This window comes from Phyllobates terribilis, unplaced genomic scaffold, assembly GCF_046119375.1.
Source record: "Phyllobates terribilis strain yellow unplaced genomic scaffold, ASM4611937v1 Scaffold_5__5_contigs__length_657084704, whole genome shotgun sequence".
Classification (NCBI taxonomy): Eukaryota; Metazoa; Chordata; class Amphibia; order Anura; family Dendrobatidae; genus Phyllobates; species Phyllobates terribilis.
Window position 1 is genome coordinate 458,902,063 of NW_027362765.1, and position 17,081 is coordinate 458,919,143.

The 17,081-nt window shown below is 52.9% G+C and overlaps 1 long non-coding RNA gene across 1 annotated transcript in view; it reads right to left on the minus strand.

Moving 5' to 3' along the window:
* Positions 1–17,081, minus strand: part of LOC141271259 (uncharacterized) — a 152,690-nt gene that overhangs the window by 111,783 nt on the left and 23,826 nt on the right. The window lies entirely within an intron of this gene.

Here is a 17,081-nt window from a genome sequence, read left to right on the forward strand (position 1 = left end):
CCCTGCTTTCGGCGGTTACAAGTAGCCCACGTCCCTGGGTATACCGTGTAGTGCTCACCCGTATGGCTGGTGACCTGGGGCCTCCTGTTAGCCTCCGCTCCGGGATGGCGGTGCTGGTCCCTTCGTTGTGACTGAGCCTCCGGGCTTTTATGGCCAGAGGACCTGGAATCCCCTGCCGGATGGATTCTGCTGCTGGGTATATCTTAGTCCCCACAGCCTCGGACTCCTGTGTCCGGTTTTAGTACCTTCTCCCAGGGCGAGCTCTGCACAGCTCCAGCCCCTGGCGCTTCTCCTTGGCTCCTACAGAGCTCCTGATGTTTATCTGTCCCTGTTTCTGCATGTCCAGACCAGACTCCGTCTCTTTCTGGAACTCCTCTCTCCTAACCCTGCCTCAGCCCCAGTTTATGTAGGGGAAGTTCTTCCCCTCCCAGGACTGGGCAGGAGGTGTGGCATGCTTAGGATTTCTGCCCAGGAGACCTCCCACCTGCTCACAGACGTAATATTGCTATTACTGTGGAAACCAGACCCCTGGGGTGCCACAGCTACTTTGAAGAACCTAGAATATAAGACATATTTTCAGTTGTTTCACACTTTTTTGTTAAGTATATCATTCCACATGTGTTAATTCATAGTTTTGATGCCTTCAGTGTGAATGTACAATTTTCATAGTCATGAAAATACAGAAAAATCTTTAAATGAGGTGTGTCCAAACTTTTGGTCTGTACTGTATATTAATAGTTATCTTAAAATGACACCATTAGACAAGAACATGTCATTTACATCATTGTTTTTGCCATTTCACAGGATACATTGAAAATTAATTTTGCTCAGTCTTTCCATCTGGATGACAGAGCAGCATTAGACATAATTTACAATGGGTACGGAAAGTATTCAGACCCCTTTAAATTTTTCACTTTGTTTCATTGCAGCCATTTGGTAAATTCTAAAAAGTTCATTTTTTTTTCTCATTAAAGTACACTCTGCACCCTATCTTGACTGAAAAAAATACAGAAATGTAGGAATGTTTCTCTTCTTCTAAGTTTGATTTATTGGAGTTATATTCTGTTGTTTAAGTGTTCCCTTTATTTTTTTGAGCAGTGTATTATTGTGTTTTCCTTGCTTCTCAGGAGTGGGCATCCTGGTGAGCATTTTCCAGAAGTTTGGCATGCTCCTTTCAGCTACTCCTGGGTGCGATATTGGAATAACCCTTTAGGCCTCCATCAGCGACTCAGGTTACTACTACTGACCCCTTCTGCTCGAAACATAACATCTATGAAAAAACTCACAGTTCCTATTTCTTATGTCATTGAGTATTAGTCATTTTGTTATCCACTGAAAAGCCAATAAAGTCAAATTAAAAAAGTAACTTATATGTGTGCTGTGATGATTCCAAATCTAAGGACCAACTTTTAACAGATTTTTTTTAAATATAGATGACTTACCCTTAGTATAGACCAGTGTTCCTCATCACCAGTCCTCACGGCCCACCAACAGATCAGGTTTTCAGGATTTTCTTAGTATTACACGGGGAAGAGAACCTGTAGAAATTTCTGGTGCCTTGATAATAATTCCATCACCTGTGCAATAGTAATGAAACCCTGAAAGCATGGTCTGTTGGGGGCCGTGAGGACTGGGGTTGAGGAACACTGGTATAGCCATCAATATCAGATCCATGAAGGTCCAAACCCAACTGATTAGCTGTTCTAGGGAATGGCAGAAACAGAGCTCCATTCTTTTTATAGTAGCTGCACCAGGTACAATAAATTGAACTGATCTGGAACATCACACATAGACACTACAAAATGTACAGAGCTGTGTCTAGTTAACACAAAAGTTCTGGAATACTCCTTTAAATATAATATTCTATATAGCAAGAAATAGTATCCACATATTCACCAATAAATAGACAAAAGGACACTGTTTCTGTTTTTTTTTCCACAAATAAAATGTAGGATTTGATTTCCTATATGACGCACATGCTACATAACTTGATAGAGAGCTTACTGGATATGTTCGATGTCTTGTGCTCTGGTAAAGAGGACCCTTTACTGGATTTTTTTAATGTAAATGGAATACCTCCTCCGATTGCCGCTATTTTACTGATTCTGGAATAGTTTTTCTTTTCCCTCTGTTCCCCTCCGTTCCAAAGGATTGCCCCACGGTTAATAAAGATGCAAACTTTCCCTTTAACCAACTGGGCGTATACCGCAGAACTACTGTCACAGACCAGAAAAAGCAAACACTCACAGAGAAGTTCTGGTATACACCCAGTTGGTTGAATGGTAAATCTTTATTACCTGGGGGCATAACTTTGGAACGGAGGGGCACAGAGATAAAGAAAAACTGTTCCATATTCAGTGCTGCAGCATCAATTAGTACTTAGTTTAAAGGCTGTCTACTACTTTTATATTGATAACTTATCATTAGAATAGGTCATCAATATGAGACTGGTGGGGATGCGATACCCAGCACAACCGCCAATCAGCTGTCCCCGATGCCGGTGGTGACCGGATGTGATCAGTTGCAGAGCAGAATGACACAGCTCCATCAACTGTATAGTGGCCGCAGAGGAGTACTGCAGATCCACCCCATATTCCTTGCCATATTGGGTGTAATTTATTAATAGTGTAAAATTCAGCAGTTTGCTAGCCATCACAAATGGGGGAAAATTGTGCAAAATGTATCAAAATGTCGCACAATGCACTAATTTGGAGAAAATGTCATTTACATAGTCCCTGTGTTGCATGTTTGTTAAGCATTTAATTTTGGAGCGCGTTGTATCCGGCTACCTTCGTCAGTCCCGTGGAGAGTAAAATGAAGCAGTCGTCATGCATGTGCACTACCATCCCCATCAGACGGTAGAGTCGGCATCCCCAAATCTCATGATTGTTGGAGGTCCGAGTGGTCAAATTCCATATTCCATGTGGATGAGTGATAAATTGTGATTATGTGAAAACCCTTTCAACCTGTCACCTTTTACTATTTTGAAACTGGTGAGGTATGAGCTAAGACATGAAAATAAATTAGTGCGTTATATGTTTGTAAAAATATACAGTGATGGAACTTTTCTAAACGCAGGATAATAATTATGTAATTGATTTTTTATAAATTTTTGATCATTATTACTACAGACATATAACACTGAATGGGAATTGGTCACCAATTTTATGCTTTTTAATCTGAGGACAGTATAAAATATGGACAGAGACCCTGATTCCAGCACTGGTCACTTACTGGTCTCTCTGTAGCTTTGATAAATCGCTTTAATCTCCCGCAGCTTTAGTCCTCTCAATGCTGAGATCTGTATAATCCCGGCCATATCAGTGACTGAAAGCTTTCTGATTACACTGTGCATAGGCAGAAAACTGCCAATCAGTGGTTGGGTAAGAATAATCAGAAATCATGAATATCAAGGACTATAAAGCAGGAGTTTGTTATTGAGACATTTATGCAGCGCTGCAACAGTGCTTCATTATACTACAGAAAGATGCCCAGTAAGTGCCACATGGCTGGAATCATTGTCTCTGTCATCTACATCATGCTGTTCTTAGTTGGAGCAGAAAAAACCTGGTGACAGAAATCTGTTTCAAAATGTATTCCCTTTTCTGTAACAATTTTTACATATCAGATATATTTTCTTTTGTGTGTGGCGTGGCTAGAAACAACGATTTGGACTGGTAATGGCATTTTTTATTATTATTTATTTTTTATTATTGTCTTATTTAGTTTACTTTTTTCTTTAACAATTTATTTTTTTATTTCTTACCACATTGTGCCCCTTGAAAGGTCATAACTAGTGTTGAGCGAGCATTAAAATGCTCGGGTGCTCGAAGCTCGGGCCAAGCTCGCCGTGATATTCGGGTGCTCGACCCGAGCAACGAGCCCAATGTTAGTCTATGGGAGACCCGAGCATTTTTGCGGCGGCACCCCCGGCAGTCTGTAGAAAGCCTAAAAAGTGCCCAAAACGATAGTGACAGTGCTCAAATGACATGGGGACAGCATGGGGATCGCCCCAGGAAGCATTTCTGACCCCCAGGTCACTGCTGTCAACAACGTGGTCAGAGGTATTAAGCCACTTTTACGGGCTCACAATAAAACGTTCAAAAACGAAACTGAAACTGCTTTCCTGTGAAATATGTTAAGGAATTTCCTTTCCAGGGTAAAGACTTGTGTATAAGGTAAAATAAATGACGAAAAACAAAAATACTCCTCCACACCTTGGGCTATGTTCCCAAGTAGCATTTTTTATGCGTTTTTGCACTTTTGTATTGCTTTCAACCGTGACAAATGCATTCACCGGGAAATGTAATTTTACCATTTTACAACCTTATCTGGCCATGTGCTGTGTGACATATGCATATGTGATGCTCACAGCCCTCCCTGGGAAATGGGGTACTCGGAGCCGGGTCAGATGTTGGGGAGGCAGTTGTGGCCTGGACCCGTTCCGTGCCCATGGCCGTCACATGAAAGTAATGGGCTATCAGGGTTGAGTGGTTACTATCGACTACGCCACCTGTGGTGTCTGGTGATGGCCACCAGCGCTGCAGCAGTCCTCTGAGGCGGGATGTAGTGGCAGCAGGCGATGGTATAACTCCCCACAGGCGGAGCTGGGCCTCAGGGCAGAGGTGCGGATGGAGGGAGTAGTAGTGAGGAGGTTCTGGTGCTGTGCGGCGTAATAATAAGATTCCGGAGGCCATAGGGGTAGTCTTCCAGGTCTTTACTCACTATTGAGAGGGCAGCGGCAAGGCTTTTCCCTGCTCCTCACGGCGCTCTGCGGCCACCAGGCCCGGGGGTTCGGCAACCTCCGGGCAATTCAGATGCTTACTCAGGACCCCGCACCAGAGTGTTCCTAGACTTTTAGCTAAGTCCTCTCCTGTCCGTGTGTGTAGGTAGGCTGGGTCTCCCTCTGGACTATGCACAGAATTAGGGTACGGCGGCAATTCCATTCCGTCTGTCACCCGGTGGGATCCCCTGAGCCTCCGGGCTTCTCCGACTAAGACTTAAAGTGACAGAGTCAGATATCAGGGGCCGGTACCCCTTTTGCAGCAGGAGTCCCTCTGGCTAGGCCAGAATAGTGAGGACAGGTGGCGTATGCCACTCCGTCTGTATCCTCCTGTTATCCTTTTGCGATGGAGCTACACTCCTGAGCTCCGGGCCTTTTCGGTCATGGTCCTTGACCGGACTGAGACATATGTTAAGTCCAACCTGCCCCTCGCCCCAAGGCCAGGGCACGAGTACGGTGTCCCCATCTACTGCAGGTCCACACAGGATCCACGTTCAGTGATGAAGATCACAATCAAAAGACAGCCAAAGACCATCAGCCCAAAATGGCCGTGTAATAAATATGAAATTTTAAGTGTAACTTTAAGTGTGTCCTCCACCCTCACCCACTACTTGGTTCCCCCTATCTTTGGTTCCCCCATCTCCTCTTATCCTAGCTGGGGCAGCACCCTAGTGCATATTAGCCCCCTTACAGGTGGGAGAAGTGTAGTGTTGGATGCAGAGGTGGGGTTCTGACAGCTGCACCATCCTTACCTCGAAGGGAGATACCACACCTCATTAAAGAGATGCAGTACCTCTGTGGTGACTGAACCCTCAGGGGCGCCACATTCCCCCCTGGTGAAACACAGCACGTCCGTGGGCTGCAAAGAGAGCAAAGCATGGTACAGACTTTTTATAACGTTTTATAACAATAACAATTCTTCCCTTTATGGGAGGTACGGACTCTTAACTGCATTAACAGTACAAAAGTGCAAAAATACAAAATAAAGAGGTAGCATAAAAATATGAAATTGTGAGACATTTGGCATGATGGCAGACTGATTAAAGTGCGGTAAACGGAGTCAGTTCAGTGTAATGCACATGCCCGGTCTGAGCGGCGTGTGCGTGTATATGTAGTGATTCCACTGGACCGTGCCGGAGAGTGAATCTCTGGAGGGGCGTAACTAAGTATTCACCCGATCCGGCTGTTGACCCACACAGGGGAATACAGGAACAGACAGGTTAGGCTGGCACACAGACTGGTGGGTAAAGGCAGGCATGACTGGTATGCAGGCAGGCGGGTATGCAGGCAGGGGGGGACAGGCAAGCACGGCTAGAGTGCAGACAGGGAGGCACTAGCAGGTTGGAACACAGGCGGGATAGGACCCAGTAGACACTGGGACTCAGGAACAGAACCACAGATGTGGCGGACAAACACAGCAGAGTGAGGCCGCCCAGAGTGGTGAGCGAGAGCAGGGCAAGACGAGACCGCCTAGAGCGGTGAGCGAGAGAAGAGCAGGACGAGGCCACCTGGAGCGGTGAGCGAGAGTAGAGCAGGACGAGGCCGCCTGTAGCGGTGAGCAAGAGTAGAGCAGGACGAGACCGCCTGGAGCGGTGAGCAAGAGTAGAGCAGGACAAGGCCGCCTGGATCGGTGAGCAAGAGTAGAGCAGGACGAGGCCACCTGGAGCGGTGAGCAAGAGTGGAGCAGGACGAGACTGCCGGAGCAGCGAGCAAAGGGTCAGAGCAGAGCGAGACTGCCGGAGCAGCGAGCAAAGGGTCAGAGCAGAGCGAGACTGCCTTAGCAGCGAGCAAAGGGTCAGAGCAGAGCGAGACTGCCGGAGCTGCGAGCAAAGGGTCAGAGCAGAGCGAGACTGCCGGAGCAGTGAGCAAAGGGTCAGAGCAGAGCGAGACTGCCGGAGCAGCGAGCAAAGGGTCAGAGCAGAGCGAGACTGCCGGAGCAGCGAGCAAAGGGTCAGAGCAGAGCGAGACTGCCGGAGCAGCGAGCAACGGGTCAGAGCAGAGCGAGACTGCCGGAGCAGCGAGCAAAGGGTCAGAGCAGAGCGAGACTGCCGGAGCAGCGAGCAAAGGGTCAGAGCAGAGCGAGACTGCCGGAGCAGAGAGCGAGGCAGGGCAGAGGGGACAGGGCTCTGTTCACACGGAACAGACAGGAAGGGAAAGGCAGTACCAGATACCCACAGGGTACTTGCAGTGAAGTAGCGAGTGGACCACAAACTCACAAACAGAAGTACAGTGACAATGAACAGGAGTTAGGTACGAGTTCAGACTCTGCAGAAAAAGGAAAGGTACGGACATAGAGAAAAACAGGAAACAGGCTAGAAGAGTATTCAGACAAGAACAGACACAGTAGCAAGATACAGGAGCGGGTCTAGGTATGCAGCCCCTAGAAGGCGGGAGGAACAGGCTAGGAGCGTGTTCAGACAGAACAGACAAGATACAGGAGCGGGTCTAGGTATGCAGCCCCTAGAAGGCGGAAGGAACAGGCTAGGAGCGTGTTCAGACAGGCCTGGAAATACAGCCTCCAGGAAAGGCAGGCAAGCAAGCACAGAAAGGGACCTGGCACATTCAGAGTGAAAGAGCACACTGAATGAAACACAATGCTCAGGCCGGGTTTCCTGGGAGGAGCTGGGTTAAATACCAGGTGACAGACAGCAATAGTCTGAGGATGCACAAGGGGTGTGCCCGCAGCAGGTACAAGAAACAGGAAGTGATCGGGCGCCGCCCTTAAGCAGCAGAAACAGAGGCAAGCAAACAGCATGGAGGGAAGCCAGGCTAGCAGACTGGACTGGAGATCAAGTGCGCGCTCTTGCACAGTGGGAGATGGACCACTATGCAAGGATGCCGCCAGGTATGTTACAGTACCCCACCCTTACGCCCCCTCTTCTTCAGGCCTGCCAGAATGTTCCGCAGGGAATTCGAGGGCCAATCCTTCACTTCAAGGAGATCACTTCCACTGTCCACAGGAAAAACTGGTCTCATCTGAGTAGCAAGGATGCTACCTCCTGTCCGGCCATCCTCAGCAACAGACGAAACGGGTGAAGTACCAGGAACAGTACACAAGGAAGTCTCTCTCCACATATTTTCAGGTGGCACCCCAGAAGGGTTCAGGAGACAACTGGAAGTCCTCCGCCGGGTTGGAGGGGTGCAGAGACTCGGGGGTAACCTCTGCTTCGGAGTACACTAGATCGGACTCGCTGGAAGAAGCGGGCGATGTATCAGGTACTGAGTATAGGAGAGTCCCTGTCCATTCGCTATCAGGTAGCACCCCGAAGGGTTCAGGAGACAATTGGAGGTCCTCCGCCTGGTCGGAGGGGTGTAGAGACTCGGGGATAACCTCTGCTTCGGAGTACACTAAGTCGGACTCACTGGAAGAAGCGGCCGAGGTATCAGGTACCGAGTATAGGAGAGTCTCTGTCCATTCGCTATCAGGTAGCACCCCGAAGGGTTCAGGAGACAACTGGAGGTCCTCCGCCTGGTCGGAGGGGTGTAGAGACTCGGGGATAACCTCTGCTTCGGAGTACACTTGGTCGGACTCACTGGAAGAAGCGGCCGAGGTATCAGGTACCGAGTATAGGAGAGTCTCTGTCCATTCGCTATCAGGTAGCACCCCGAAGGGTTCAGGAGACAACTGGAGGTCCTCCGCCTGGTCGGAGGGGTGTAGAGACTCGGGGATAACCTCTGCTTCAGAGTACACTAGGTCGGACTCACTGGACGAAGTGGCCGAGGTATCAGATACAGAGTATAGGGAAGACTCTGTCCATTCGCTACCAGGTAGCACGCTGAAGGGTTCTGGAGACAACTGGAGGTCCTCCGCCTGGTCAGAGGAGTGTAGAGACTCAGGGGTAACTACCGCTTTAAGGTACCCATTGTCAAGCTCACAGGACGGAGCGGACGAAGTATCGGGTACCGGGTGTAGGGAAGTCTCTCTCCATTTGTCATCAAGTGGTATCCCGGAGGATTCAGGAGGCAACAGGGGGTCCTCCGCCAGGTAGTGGAGGTGCACAGACTCGGAGGTAATCACTGCTTCGGAGCACCCTTGGACAGGCTCACCGGTTAAAGTGGGTGAAGTATCAGATACCGGGTGCAGGCAGTCCTCCTGTGTGGATTCTGGGTGGGCAGTAGTCTCTTCGGGCAGGAGAGCTGGTGTGCTACCCACGCACATTTCCCGTCGGGGCTGCTCCGGGATACCGGAAAATGAAGCTTCAGCAGGAACCTCAAGGTTGGGATCAGGAGGTCTTTGGGAGGACAGACCCTGGCGTGATAGCTTGCCTCTACGCCTAGCACGTCTGGACTGCCTCTTGAGATTGGGAGCAGTATTCCGGAGAGCGTAGTCATCCTGTGTGGATTCTGGGTGGGCAGTAGTCTCTTCGGGCAGGAGGACTAGTGCGCTACCCACACACATTACCCAACGGGGCTGCTCCAGGATTTTGGGAAGTGAAGCTTCAGCAGGGGTCTCCGGGATAGGGTCATCGAAGACCATTAGAAAGGCTACCAGGAAGGCCTGAAGGTCCAGGAGGATAGGATCCTGTGTTTCCCATAGGGGGTTGATCCATTCCAAGGCATCACCCGCTAGGTTAGACATAATGAATCCCACCTTAACCTGATCGGTGGGAAAACAAAGAGGGTAGAACTTGAAGTGTAGCAAGCATTGCTCCACAAATGCACAGCTTTGTTTTAGATCCCCATAATACCGTGGCGGATCCGCAGGATCGAGTGCTGATAGATCCATCTGGACGGTTGCGTAATTCGCCTGGAACTCAACTGGTAAGAAAAATAAATAAATTTCCTCTAGATGCACGTATTCGCTGGAAAAAGTCTCAGAGAGCGAAGGCCGTGGGGCTCAACGGGAACCATGGCCTGAGCATGCTGTAATGCACACGCCCGGGCTGAGCGGCGTGTGCGTGTATATGTAGTGATTCCACTGGACCGTGCCGGAGAGTGAATGCCTGGAGGGGCGTAACTAAGTATTCACCCGATCCGACCAGGGTCGCACGACGGCATACGACGCCACTGCACCAAGGAGGAACCGAGCAGAGGGACCAGGTGCTACTCCAGGACAGACCCCGGACACGGCTGTTGACCCACACAGGGGAATACAGGAACAGACAGGTTAGGCTGGCACACAGACTGGTGGGTATAGGCAGGCATGACTGGTATGCAGGCAGGCGGGTATGCAGGCAGGGGGGGACAGGCAAGCACGGCTAGAGTGCAGACAGGGAGGCACTAGCAGGTTGGAACACAGGCGGGATAGGACCCAGTAGACACTGGGACTCAGGAACAGAACCACAGATGTGGCGGACAAACACAGCAGAGTGAGGCCGCCCAGAGTGGTGAGCGAGAGAAGAGCAGGACGAGGCCACCTGGAGCGGTGAGCGAGAGTAGAGCAGGACGAGGCCGCCTGGAGCGGTGAGCAAGAGTAGAGCAGGACGAGACCGCCTGGAGCGGTGAGCAAGAGTAGAGCAGGACGAGGCCGCCTGGAGCGGTGAGCAAGAGTAGAGCAGGACGAGACCGCCTGGAGCGGTGAGCAAGAGTGGAGCAGGACGAGACTGCTGGAGCAGCGAGCAAAGGGTCAGAGCAGAGCGAGACTGCCGGAGCAGCGAGCAAAGGGACAGAGCAGAGCGAGACTGCCGGAGCAGCGAGTAAAGGGTCAGAGCAGAGCGAGACTGCCGGAGCAGCGAGCAAAGGGTCAGAGCAGAGCGAGACTGCCGGAGCAGCGAGCAAAGGGTCAGAGCAGAGCGAGACTGCCGGAGCAGCGAGCAAAGGGTCAGAGCAGAGCGAGACTGCCGGAGCAGCGAGCAAAGGGTCAGAGCAGAGCGAGACTGCCGGAGCAGCGAGCAAAGGGTCAGAGCAGAGCGAGACTGCCAGAGCAGAGAGCGAGGCAGGGCAGAGGGGACAGGGCTCTGTTCACACGGAACAGACAGGAAGGGAAAGGCAGAACCAGATACCCACAGGGTACTTGCAGTGAAGTAGCGAGTGGACCACAAACTCACAAACGGAAGTACAGTGACAACGAACAGGAGTTAGGTACGAGTTCAGACTCTGCAGAAAAAGGAAAGGTACGGACATAGAGAAAAACAGGAAACAGGCTAGAAGAGTATTCAGACAAGAATAGACACAGTAGCAAGATACAGGAGCGGGTCTAGGTATGCAGCCCCTAGAAGGCGGGAGGAACAGGCTAGGAGCGTGTTCAGACAGAACAGACAAGATACAGGAGCGGGTCTAGGTATGCAGCCCCTAGAAGGCGGAAGGAACAGGCTAGGAGCGTGTTCAGACAGGCCTGGAAATACAGCCTCCAGGAAAGGCAGGCAAGCAAACACAGAAAGGGACCTGGCACATTCAGAGTGAAAGAGCACACTGAATGAAACACAATGCTCAGGCCGGGTTTCCTGGGAGGAGCTGGGTTAAATACCAGGTGACAGACAGCAATAGTCTGAGGACGCACAAGGGGTGTGCCCGCAGCAGGTGCAAGAAACAGGAAGTGATCGGGCGCCGCCCTTAAGCAGCAGAAACAGAGGCAAGCAAACAGCATGGAGGGAAGCCAGGCTAGCAGACTGGACTGGAGATCAAGTGCACGCTCTTGCACAGTGGGAGATGGACCACTATGCAAGGACGCCGCCAGGTATGTTACATTCAGCAGCAAGAGGGACCTGTCCCAAACCCTCAACGTAGGCCCTGGGTGGCTGCAGGGCATGAAGATCCGGCGTTGGACCTCCAAGAGAGCCACTCCCGACAGGTTTTTCTTCTGAGGTCTGAGGTAGAAGAAGAGTCACGGTTTTGTATAAAACCAATAGGAAGCACCTAAAGAGATGCGTAACTATATACAAAGGAAGTCTGTCGTCTGCCAATGTCCGCAGGGACTAATGTCTCACTAAATAGCCGGGAAGAAAGACATAACATAAAGCAAACAAATCAACTTTTCAAACAGGTACAGCCGCCGGGGCCGCTTAATCCTGAGATTCCCTCCGAGGAAAAGGCTCATTCCTCCCGACGGAGGTGTCGCTCCTGGACACCTTGTGGACATCCAGGGCGTACCACCCCTGCACCCCGTGGTGGCGGGTGTATGTAACGATGTCATCCGGAAAGAGGTTCCAGGCAGGGTGTCCCTTTCTCAGCCGTGGTTCGACGTCCCGCCTGCTGACGAAGATGTCGTCCTCATGCTGGGTACTCCTGATGAATCCCCACCCCGCCTCATGGTGGAAGTGAACAACTTGCCCTTCCACTCGGGGGCTTGGATGGGTTGCCTCCTCCTGGCGGACCCGGGATTTTGCGGCTTTGGCCCGCAACTCGAGGCGCCCGCAGGGGGCCTCCCTCTGGCGTTGCTCCCGGTCGAGCTGGAGGATTTGTCGGCGACACTGCTCACTCCTCCTCCGCGCTTCAGCCCGGGTCTCCTGGGGGAAGCCCATCAGGTCCCCCCCCTGGTTATCCCAGGCCCACTCTTCAGCCTCCGGCCAGGTGACTGTAGGTGCGGGCAACGGTGGCAGCAGGGGCTGCTGCGGGTCCTCTAAAAGTGCAGACCAGTCCAGGTTGGGGTCGGTGGATACCCCAGCAAACTCAGGATCTCCCGAGTCAGGAGTTGGGGGGCAGCGCAGGTCCTTCGCCGACAGCAGAAGCCTCAAGCTCCGAGGCAAAGACCTGCTCCCAGGTAACCGCGCCGGGCAGCAAATATTCGGACATCAAGTCCAGGAGGGGCACGGTGGGCTCAGCAGCCGGGACAGGGATATCGGACTCACCCGCCTCTGGGTCGCACGCCACCTCCGAAGCATCTTCATCCTGCGTTGCTGCTCCTTGGCGGCGGGCCCGGATGTGTAGCAGCATTTCCTCCCGCCACGCCGCGGTTGCCTGTCTTTGGGCCTCCACAACTCTCCGGGCCAGGTCTCCCGACTCCCTGCGGAGAAACTCGGTATCCTCCGGGTTGAGTGGCAGGCAGGCCCCGTCACCTCCGGCATCAGCAGCTGGGCCAGCCTCAGAAGGCTCCTGAGGACTTTCCTCTGCGGCGTCCATGTCTGCTTCCTGTGGTGGCGACGCTGGGACTGCTATGGCCGCACCTTGTAGTTCTCTTTCGTTTCCACCTCCTTTTGGGGCGGCTCCATGGCGGCAGGCTGTCTGGCACTCCCTCGGACGTCCCCTCTGGGGTGACGGACATTACCCCGTGGACAGTCTCTGCTGGAGGGGGCGGTCTGTCCTTTTGGCGCCATGGGGAAGCCAGGCCCACGATAGGAGGTGCTAAGACGCTGTCCTTTCTGCACATTATGGCATCCGTTCTTCTTGGGCGGGCGCCATTTTAAGTGAAAACGACAGTCTATTGAAAAAGGCGTGCAGTACCCGGTAGCAATGGGCAATCTTCTTCCGTTGCTGCGGGCACGCAATCCTGCTGATTGCGCCATTTGTGACACACAGCCCTCCCTGGGAAATGGGGTACTCGGAGCCGGGTCAGATGTTGGAGAGGCAGTCGTGGCCTGGACCCGTTCCGTGCCCATGGCCGTCACATGAAAGTAATGGGCTATCAGGGTTGAGTGGTTACTATCGACTACGCCACCTGTGGTGTTTGGTGATGGCCACCAGTGTTGCAGCAGTCCTCTAAGGCGGGATGTAGTGGCAGCAGGCGATGGTATAACTCCCCACAGGCGGAGCTGGGCCTCAGGGCAGAGGTGCGGATGGAGGGAGTAGTAGTGAGGAGGTTCTGGTGCTGTGCGGCGTAATAATAAGAGTCCAGAGGCCATAGGGGTAGTCTTCCAGGTCTTTACTCACGATTGAGAGCGCAGCGGCAAGGCTTCTCCCTGCTCCTCACGGCGCTCTGCGGCCACCAGGTCCGGGGGTTCGGCAACCTCCGGGCAATTCAGATGCTTACTCAGGACCCCGCACCAGAGTGTTCCTAGACTTTTAGCTAAGTCCTCTCCTGTTCGTGAGTGTAGGTAGGCTGGGTCCCCCTCTGGACTATGCACAGAATTAGCGTACAGCGGCAATTTCGTTCCGTACGTCACCCGGTGGGATCCACTGAGCCTCCGGGCTTCTCCGACTAAGACTTAAAGTGACAGAGTCAGATATCGGGGGCCGGTACCCCTTTTGCAGCAGGAGTCCCTCTGGCTAGGCCAGAATAGTGAGGACAGGTGGCGCATGCCACTCCGTCTGTATCCTCCTGTGATCCTTTTGCAATGGAGCTACACTCCTGAGCTCCGGGCCTTTTCGGTCATGGTCCTTGACCGGGCTGAGACATATGTTAACTCCAACCTGCCCCTCGCCCCAAGGCCAGGGCACGAGGGCGGTGTCCCCATCTACTGCAGGTCCACACAGGATCCATGTTCAGTGATGAAGATCACAATCAAAAGACAGCCAAAGACCATCAGCCCAAAATGGCCGTGTAATAAATATGAAATTTTAAGTGTAACTTTAAGTGTGTCCTCCACCCTCACCCACTACTTGGTTCCCCCTATCTTTGTTTCCCCCATCTCCTCTTATCCTGGCTGGGGCAGCACCTTAGTGCATATTAGCCCCCTAACAGGTGGGAGAAGTGTAGTGTTGGATGCAGAGGTGGGGTCCTGACAGCTGCACCATCCTTACCTCGAAGGGAGATACCACACCTCATTAAAGAGATGTAGTACCTCTGTGGTGACCGAACCCTCAGGGGCGCCACACATACAGTGCTGAAAAGACATCGGAACAGCATGGGGAAGACCCCTGTAAGCATCTCTGACTCCCAGGTCACTGCCTAAAAGTGTGCCCATCATAAGTGATCCTTGCCGCATCAGAAGAGGCAGACTTGCAACTATCCCTGTGCAAGTCCTTGTCCCAGGGCCGTGTTCAATTGTACCTCCCCCATTCATTGCAATGCAAGCGCAAATATGCAGCCAACCACCCACCCACCCGCAGGCTGCAATACCATACTGCTAGCTTTCACTTGAAATTGGGCCTTTTAGTTTGGAGGAGGCCGAAGCTGGCCACTACCTCATGGCTGCTTCGGCAGCGAGGTATCCATACTCAGTCCCCAGCCGCAAGGGGTGGCCGGGTGTCCATACTCGGTCCCCAGCCGCCCCGCGGCCGGGTGTCCACACTCGGTCCCCAGCCGCCTGGGGGCGGCCGGGTGTCCATTAACGGTTCCCAGCCGCCCCTATTTCTCCTGTCACCTTCCCCCACACGTTTCTTAGCCTGGCCTGCTTTAGGGCAGCATTGGACGAGCCCACCAGAGAACCAGAATCCTCCGGTGGGCCCTGGCTTCTCCATCAGGGGAGTTGAGAGTGCCAAGGTGAGGAGCATGATGATGATGATAGAAGTTAGCATCTGCTTTGTTTTCTTTTAATGCAAGCGTAAGTGTGCAGCCTGCCACCCACACACCCCCAGGCTGCAATGCCATACTGCTAGCTTGCACTTGAAATGGGGCCTTTTAGTTTGGAGGAGGCTGAAGCTGGCCACTACCTCATGGCTGCTTCGGCGGCCTGGTATCCATACTCAGTCCCCAGCCGCCCGGCGGCCAGGTGTCCATAAACGGTCCCCAGCCGCCCCTATTTCTCCTGTCACCTTCCCACGCACTTTTCTTAGCCTGGCCTGCTTTAGGGCAGCATTGGACAAGCCCACCAGAGAACCAGACTCCTCCGGTGGGCCCTGGTTTCTCCATCAGGGGAGTTGAGAGTGCCAAGGTGAGGAGCATGATGATGATGATAGAAGTTAGCATCTACTTTGTTTTCTTTTAATGCAAGCGTAAGTGTGCAGCCTAACCAGGCTGCAATGCCATACTGATAGCTTGCACTTGAAATGGGGCCTTTTAGTTTGGAGAAGGCCGAAGCTGGCCACTACCTCATGGCTGCTTCGGTGGCCTGGTATCCATACTCAGTCCCCAGCCGCCCGGCGGCCGGGTGTCCACACTCGGTCCCCAGACGCCAGGGGGCAGCCGGGTGTCCATACAAGGTCCCCAGCCGCCCCGCGGCCGGGTGTCCACACACGGTCCCCAGCCGCCTGGGGGCGGCCGGGTGTCCATAAACGGTCCCCAGCCGCCCCTATTTCTCCTGTCGCCTTCCCACACACTTTTCTTAGCCTGGCCTGCTTTAGGGCAGCATTGGACGAGCCCACCAGAGAACCAGACTCCTCCGGTGGGCCCTGGCTTCTCCATCAGGGGAGTTGAGAGTGCCAAGGTGAGGAGCCTGATGATGATGATAGAAGTTAGCATCTGCTTTGTTTTCTTTTAATGCAAGCGTAAGTGTGCAGCCTGCTACCCACCCACCCCCAGGCTGCAATGCCATACTGCTAGCTTCCACTTGAAATGGGGCCTTTTAGTTTGGAGGAGGCCAAAGCTGGCCACTACCTCATGGCTGCTTCGGTGGCCTGGTATCCATACTCAGTCCCCAGCCGCCCGGCGGCCGGGTGTCCACACTCGGTCCCCAGCCACCAGGGGGCAGCCGGGTGTCCATACTCGGTCCCCAGCCGCCCCGCGACCGGGTATCCACACACGGTCCCCAGCCGGCTGGGGGCGGCCGGGTGTCCATAAACGGTCCCCAGCCGCCTCTATTTCTCCTGTCACCTTCCCACACACTTTTCTTAGCCTGGCCTGCTTTAGGGCAGCATTGGACGAGCCCACCAGAGAACCAGACTCCTCCGGTGGGTCCTGGCTTCTCCATCAGGGGAGTTGAGAGTGCCAAGGTGAGGAGCATGATGATAATGATAGAAGTTAGCATCTGCTTTGTTTTCTTGGAATGCAAGCGCATGTATGTAGTAGCGGCTAGGCCTGAGGTGGTCAGCGTTTTGGCGCATATCCTACCTCCTCCGAGGATTGCTGTATGTTTTCCTGCTACTATCCCAGTTCTATGACTCCCGTTAAAACAAAGCTTCAGGTGATAAATGATGGATGAGGTGGTGGCAAAGGAGAAAGAGCAGGAGGAACAGGGACCATTCACATCAATATCAGGCCAGTCAACCACACATGTCTTGTAGGATATGTTTCTGTACCAAAAGGAGCGGTTCGGCTACACAGTTATAGGGCATACAGTGAGTGCAATTGTGGCGCCCAGGGGATGGGGACTACTCGGCGCCCGGGCCTTGATGCCTGGACTTGGGGGAAGTCGCGGTGGTCGGCTCCCGGGCCCGTACCCTGGGGTCTCTCTTAAAAAAGGGGAAATGAAATGTCAAAGTTCGTGACGCCACCTGTGGTGTCTGGTGAAGGTGACCAGCGCTGCGGCAGTCCGCTGAGGCCGGTGTTGTGGCAGCTTAGATGGTATCGCTGCCCACAGGTGGAGCAGGGCCTCAGGGCAGCGTAGGAGGGGGGATGCAGGACAGAGGGGACCCAGCCGGGTCAGAGCAAGAATGGGAGCACACA